The sequence below is a fragment of the Haemorhous mexicanus genome, chromosome Z (assembly GCF_027477595.1).
Source record: "Haemorhous mexicanus isolate bHaeMex1 chromosome Z, bHaeMex1.pri, whole genome shotgun sequence".
In the NCBI taxonomy this organism is placed as follows: domain Eukaryota; kingdom Metazoa; phylum Chordata; class Aves; order Passeriformes; family Fringillidae; genus Haemorhous; species Haemorhous mexicanus.
This window is the reverse complement of record NC_082381.1, coordinates 63443570-63451280: the sequence shown is the minus strand read 5'-3', so window position 1 is coordinate 63451280 and position 7711 is coordinate 63443570. Positions and strand designations below refer to the sequence as shown.

The window sequence follows — 7711 nt, the reverse complement described above, 5'->3', positions numbered from 1 at the left end:
ATTAGTTTACATTGTGACTACTGACTGTAGTATTTAATGCATGTATGGGGCCTAACACAATCATCTCAGTTATGGAGAAGTCTTAGAAGTCAATAAGAGCATTAAATGAATGAGGACTTCAGGAGTGTTTGCTCTGTCGAGTACTTCAAAGGAAATAAACCTCAAAATACAAGAAAATCCAAACCCAAAATAATGAAACAAACAACCCCAAACTCCAACTAGAACTTCCTTCCTTCCTTCCTTCCTTCCTTCCTTCCTTCCTTCCTTCCTTCCTTCCTTCCTTCCTTCCTTCCTTCCTTCCTTCCTTCCTTCCTTCCTTCCTTCCTTCCTTCCTTCCTTCCTTCCTTCCTTCCTTCCTTCCTTCCTTCCTCCCTTCCTCCCTTCCTTCCTTCCTCCCTCCCTTCCTTTCCTTCCTTCCTTCCTTCCTTCCTTCCTTCCTTCCTTCCTTCCTTCCTTCCTTCCTTCCTTCCTTCCTTCCTTCCTTCCTTCCTTCCTTCCTTCCCCTTCACCTGTATACATATTAAGTAATGTCAGTACTGCAGTACATTAATCAGACATCAGAGTTCATGAGCATACCTATCTGAGCAAGAAAACCAAGAAAGATCAGAACAAATGCTGGATTTATTTTCCCATCTCTAAGTAGAGGTAAAACTGCAGGTTAAACTGCTGTCAAATGGTCATTTTTGAGAAACAACCAAAAAACTTGGTGGATGCTTTGTCAATTTCCATGTTACGGATCTTCATTGTGACACCAAATTCAAACATAGTGTCCAAATCCATGTTCTTGTCCACCTCTGACCTGAATAACGCTCATAGTCCCGCTCTCCTAACCTCATGCATGTTAAAAGATGAAAACACATCCTCCTAATCAGACCATCAAATTTTAAAATAGCTTTTGATCGCATTGTTTTCGTAAAGGTAGTTGAGATGATTGCATACAGGGTACAGGAAAAGCATGTCTTTAAAAGACTGCAGCCAATGTAATTTACCAGAAATTATCTTGGCCCAGGATAAGTTTTAAAGGCTACTTTAAATTATAGTAAGATATTTATTGCCAGGAACACAACTCTCTTTGATACAAATTTTCCCATAACAATTGATATATAACTGGTTGATCCAGAGGGTATAGTCTGCAAATGTCAATTGTTCTTTAAAGTGGTAATTGGGTGTTACCTGTCTCTCAAAAGTAAGGAATACATTGATAAAACATTAGTAAATTTGGCTATGCAAACACATACACATGAGAATACTCTGGTCATACTATATTAATGAAAGATAGGCAGTAGCATAAAACCTTTGGAATATCTCCTAGCATTCTAATATACTATAAACTGAGAAACTAAATGAAATACATACCAGTGTATGCAGGTTTATTTTGTCACAATACAATAAATTGCATAATAGTGGTAACTAGAATTATGTGCTCCACATGGTGGAACACAGGAGTTCTTTAGACTCAGCCTGGTACCTGGTCCCATTAGCCTTCTGCCAGATTGTTCCTGAACAATCTATGTTGAACATGCAATGCAAAAGATAGACCAGGAAAGCACATAAGAGAGGGATTAATGCAAAACAATTATGTGTCCTTCAGTACTTTTGTCTCCGAATGAGAACTGTATTATTTTTACTCAGCTAAAATGCCACAGGTATGTTGTAGACCAGAAGAAGACATTAATCTTATTTTTTCACAGGTGGTTCAGATATATATGATTATTGTCCTAAAGCAATGAAGAAAACCAGTAAATTTGGCTAGGCTTTGCCTCTGGTTTGATTTTCTCAGGATGAAGTGAGATATTATTACTGGTGCAGTTACCTCTATGTTCTCTCCTATTATATGGGATAGAGGCTGAATTTGTTTATTCTATTCTTATTTTGGACATACAGTAAAGTATCCCTGCTGCATTCCTCATTGGAAAGAGACTGTGAAACAGAAGTTATTCCTCGATGAAGCGAAAAAGAAAAAAAAAAGGGCCTTAACTTCATATATGCTAATCAAATTAAAGGTCTAGTCTAATCATACAGACTGGTACTAGGGGAATCTTCTTGATCCTTAGAATTTACTTTGACCATGAACACAATACTGGCTTTTTTTCGTGACCACTCCTTCCAGGACATTATGTACTGAACCCAGGAAGTATTTACTCTCAACAGTGCTCATCTAACTGCATTGAGGCTGACACCGTATCTCTCTGAATTTGTATCAGTGCCTTCATTTAAATAACAGTAGACTGAGAAAAGGTTATAATAAAACCAACAAAAAAACAGGTAAATATTTCTTCCAGAAATGTTCCGAAAATTGCACCAACTTGTCCCTTAAAACTTGGGTAAATATCATGCCTTGGATTTTCATGACTCTTGATACTAATGATTTTGTACATGCTTTTTTTTCCTCCACCATCAGTAATTGTGCATTGACCTGACATGCAAAAGACATGCATTGCAAAAGACACGACCTTACAAGGTATTTTTATGGCATGAAAATCACAGGTTTAGTGCCTTTTCCTAATTGAGTTGTGATTTTCTGTCAGCAGTTGGGAGAAACTGGCAAAAGTAAGAACAGGCCAAGTACTTCAGTGGCTACATGCTGGGACTTAGCTGGGACAACTAAGTTGTGATCTCTTTGAATGGTGGAAGGGCTGCTGACAATGGAACATGAGATAGAATTAAGTGAACAAAGACCTTACATCTCCTGCCGTCTTTGCTGAAGTAGGGGTCTCTCACAGTCCCCTTTAATCAGAACTGCAAAGTACCTGTTGAAGGTACTTCATAGATATTTGAGTCCAGCTCCTTAGCTTTGCAGTCCTCAAGGAAGGACTCTTTGAAGAAGTATAGGATAGCTGTGACAATTAATTACTTCTCAGGGGACTACACAGACTATCACATATGCTCAGAGACTTACTTAAGAATGATCCTAATTTCATCAGTATAGGTTTTCAAATATGCTTCTGCATTGGGTTCCCAACAAAGAGAAACAAAAATGCCATATAATGGCAGCGTAGAGGGTCTCATTAGCCTGTTGTGCTTGGAAAATTAATAAATTAAACTATCTGGAATGGACTGGAAGCTGCTACTATGTTCAAGATGATTAAAAGCAATTTTGAATACAGGTACAATAGCACAGGTTTTGTGCTATTAGGCTGACCCTGAAGGACAATACATTACTTTGGTGGCTTTCCATGCCTCTTTACTTTCCTTGTGCTCAGTATGCAGAGGAGATCACTTTGATTAGGACCTCCATTCCCAAGGAAGAATAAAGGACTTCACTTGCAATATATAATCCAAGTGCATTGCATACTTTTGCTTTTATATGGTTTTGCCCATTTCAGAAACCATGGGGGTGTTGGAAGGCCAGAGATTGCTCATATCACCTGTAATGCTTTGTCAAATGCTGATGTCCATTGTCAAAGATTTCATTTTCTGAATATTAAGATAAAAGCATCTCCAACCAAATAACGGCTAGATAGCTTCAGGAAATAGCATCAGGAATCACATGAAAGAACACAGGTGCTAAAGAACTACTTCCTATGTTGGTTTAAAGCTTATAAATTCTCATTGAATGAGATAAAAATGGTAAATCTCTATGGGATAATATACTAACTTGTTCTTTCATTAAAAGTGGATTTACAGCAGTAATCTAAATTATTTCAGCAGCATTGATCTAGATATTGCTTCCAGAGCAAAGTCTGGATGCAGAATATGCAGGAGCGGGCCTTTTGAAAGGGCTTTTTTTAAAAAGTCTTTCACAAAAATCAAGCTGAATTGCAGCTCCATAATCACTACCAGACAAACTAAAGACACAGCTCCATGACAGTGTGAAGGTGTTTACTGGCAAGTATGTTAGAATGAAAAAAAATAATGGGAAAGAAAAGGGAGCATCTAATCACTCTAAGTGACCTTCAGATGATAGATAAAGTTAGGGGGAAAGATACAAGCAAACAAAAACACAGTGGAGCACAATGGGCTAAACTTATCCCAAGTATAACTCCGGCCAGCTGGCCAGAATCTGGTTGTCAAAATATGTTTAATGGGGAAAGAATGAAAAGAAATAACTGAAGTATAAAATCTGTTCTGGAACATAGTACATTGGTTCTGTTTGGGTAAATCAGTATGCCTTCTATAATGCCATTTTTTGAGACCAATTACTCATTATTGCAGTGTCAGTATCAAGCTATGATCCTGCCTTTTTTCTGACCCCTTTCATCACCCTTCTTTTTCCCCCATAGTGTTCTATAAATAGCCAATGTGCTATTTTCTTGTGATCATTATAAACAGGGGTTTTAGGCATTTTTTTACCTATATCACCATGGAAACAAGATCTGTGTATACATCTATGATTAGTCTTTCTCTAGAGTAAAAGCCTTCATTACCTATGCAAGCTTACAGCTAATTGTTCTTCATAAAATATGGGTGTCTTATTCCTACCTACTACTTCGGAAATTCATTTCATGTAGTTGCACATAACAAGCTGTAAAGAAGGCTTTATGAAGCCAATAAGGCAGATATAATACTTGAGGAATTCCTTTTGGATTGGATATATTTATTTTTCCAAACATTTTGTTTGAGAGAAAACGAGATTGCTATCTGCTGTTTCCTTATTTTTTTGCAGGAAAGCAAAGGGTTGTTGACTTCCTCTCCCCTCCCTTCCTTCCTTCTTTCTGAAGGTACTGTACTCATCTGAAAAAAAAAGAGAACGAAATGATTGTTCCTGTTCTCCTTCTTAAGTCATTTGAAACATTGTCCCTGGTAGTTTTTTAAGTTTACTGCAATCTCTGCACGGGGGGGAGGGAGACAGCGGGAGAGAGAGACAGATATTACAAACATCAGAGCAGGTAGTGTTTAGGGCAAGACTCCTTCCAGCTTCAACAACTGGTAAGTTAAGTAAAATGCTTTTATGGTTAACTCTTTAAAAGTGCAATATATATATCTATCTGCGTTAGTATTAAGAAAAGGCGTTAATTAGAGACACATTTAACTGATAAAATAATAATAACCATATGCATTAATAAGCAGTCTATTTGTGCTAGAGATACCTATAGTATGGTTTTTAGATACTGGTGCTATTACCATATGGTTTAACCTATGCAGATAGGAAAGTATTTTCCAATGAGACTGACAATATTTCTCCTGTGAATTTTGCCTATATAAGTCCTGCTACGAGAATCTTGTTACAGGCTTCATTAACTTTATCCCAACAGTTTCAGCAAGATTCACTGGGCCATTGCTAAAATATAGAGAGGAGCTGTGTCATACGGGAATCAATGTATTTCATTTATCATCTGCCAGTACTGAAGTTTGCTCCAACACACCAACCTGTGCTATATTGAGAGAAGAATTACTGAGGCTGTTTTTGTTCCCTTCAAACCTCAGTGTGTTTAGGATTACACATGTTTATCTCTACTCATCTGTGTATATGATTAGTCTAGGAACAATGACATTTAGGAGTGGTAAGATGGTTCCTGGATCTCACTTGGAAAAAAACAAAACAAAAGAAAAAGTTCATGTTGTGCAGTACATAACAGCAGTGAAGCTGATCACCCACATCAGTAATAGGACGGACTAAACTGTATATGTGTTTGCAATTTTATAGACAGCAATTATGTTTTTCATATTGATCATAAATGCATCAGAATGATCAGAATTGCCATGTGAAATGAGTGACAGAATGCAAGAGCGTGTTTCAAATATTGCATGAGAAAAATCCCCCCCTGCTTTTATTAAAAAATCTGCTTTTATTGAAGCAGAATGCAGAGGTGGGGCAAGAAATAGGACAGGTGTCCATTTCTTCGCAAAAGGAGAATTTGTTCATCTGATTAAGTGTTTCTTCAAGCTGCTGCTCTCTGAAGTGCAGGGTCCACTGAAGTGCAGGATGCCCAGAGCCCTGACAGAGAGGCTACAAATGGTGGGAAAATATTGCAGAGGGCTGTCAGGCAGCTCCAGCTGCCCTGCTCCAAATCCTTCTCCTGCCAGGGTACCTGGGCTGCACTTCTGCTCTGGGACAGCCTCCTGCTCCCAGACCTCCCTGAAACAACTAGTGCAAAAGACTTTCTGCCTCCCTCTATCTGTTGTCTTTCTCCAGGTTTTTCCATAAAGAGGAATGATCTACCACAAATTCAGCCAAGTTTCTGGGTAAGTTGTAGATTGCTTTTGCTTTGGGAGCAGCCAAAGGGGGCTTTGCCAAAGGATATGGAAATAACTTCTTTCTTGAACTCCTTAGCTTAATGTTGCCATTCAGTCTAGTTCAGTATGAGTTAATTGTTTATTTCGTTATGCTTAACTCACAAAAAATTTTGTTATCTGCTAATAACAAATGTGTGCCAGGTTTTGATGTGAAAACCATCTGCCACATCTTCCCCTTGAGATATCTGGGTTTATTTTTATGTGACTATATACTGATTCAACTTAAAGACATGATTTGGACAGCTATTTTGACATGTCAAACACCTGGAATCTCAGTTTTTACATCAAGTGAGACGTATGGAGTCTTCCAAACACACATAGAAAATTACATAAGCTCTGTGTTTGCGGTGGTATTTTGTTCGAACTGCAGAGTATTAGTCTGGATTGCAATCACTTTTAAGTTTTTGGTTTGGTTGGTTGGTTCAAAAGTTGTTTGCCATGTAGGTAAAAGTAAGCTGCAGCCTTTAGGTCCAGGTTTTATTGCTGAAGATGATAACCATTTGTGTTTTCTTGATTTAGATCATATATTCAATAAATCCTTTCTCTGAGACATCGTCTGAAATACATAAATATGAGCAAATTTGTTCAAATCATAGCAGGTGAACAAAAGCAGTACATACCCAGTCCCCAATAATAAACACAGAGAAAACTTTTTAACATGAATGCTTAGGAATTTGACAGTAAAAAACAGACTTGAATTTTGAATTTCATTCTTATATTTTACCTATTAGGTTTATTTTCCTTTTAAAAATACATTTTTGCAATCCTTTGAAATTTATTTATTTTTACTTTGTCTAATTTGTTGCCAGAACCACTGTAACATGATTTAGTACAACAGTCTAATATCTTTCTTAAGGTGTCAGCAAGATCATTTTTTGGCTGACATGTTATTCCTATGTCACCAAGATATTTACAGCAGAGAAAGGTAGAGTCTGAGTCTGTATTGGGTACAGATTTGCTACTAGTTTATGGCACAAATTAAATATTTATGCAATGAATTTTCAGTTATTCACCCCAATGTTTGTGAGAGATGGGACTGTTAACAGTTAATGAATCAACTCTTAAAATTATAAGCCAATAATAAAAAGAAACAAATTGTGTTTACCTTGCTTAAAGTCTTACTGCTTCTACTGGTAATAGCCATATTTATGCATATAACTAAATAAGTAAATGATAAGTCAGTGTATATATTTCCTCGGAGAATTATTTCAATCTATTATTTCCATTTGATGTGTTCTCAGTTTTAATGAAATAAAATATAGAAGATTATTGCTTTTGTTTGGAAATAGAAAAATAAAGCTATACCAGTAATGGCAGAGAGGTTACAGAAACAATTTGTAGTCTGTGGAAATCCCAAGTTAACAGGTCTAGTTCAAAAAGCATAGAAGCTAAGAGACGTCTTTCTGTAAATGTCATTGCCTTTTTGTATTTAATACCAGCTTCTCTAATAGTGTAAACTATTGAGACTTCTTGGATGCAGAATAGTAGTACTGAGTTACATTCCTAGTAACATTTTGACATGTCTAATGTACAT

At 36.9% G+C, this 7711-nt stretch overlaps 1 protein-coding gene across 4 annotated transcripts in view; it reads left to right on the top strand.

Moving 5' to 3' along the window:
• Window positions 1-4718: 4718 nt before the first annotated feature.
• ZNF366 (zinc finger protein 366) overlaps window positions 4719-7711 on the top strand; it is a 35813-nt gene continuing 32820 nt past the window's right edge. For 2 of the 4 annotated variants that reach the window (XM_059874091.1, XM_059874089.1), the window contains exons 1-2: window positions 4719-4869; window positions 6077-6126. The gene's annotated coding sequence lies outside the window, so the exon portion shown is untranslated. The remainder of the gene's footprint in view (window positions 4870-6076; window positions 6127-7711) is intronic. The other 2 variants (XM_059874092.1, XM_059874090.1) reach the window with 2 other exon arrangements.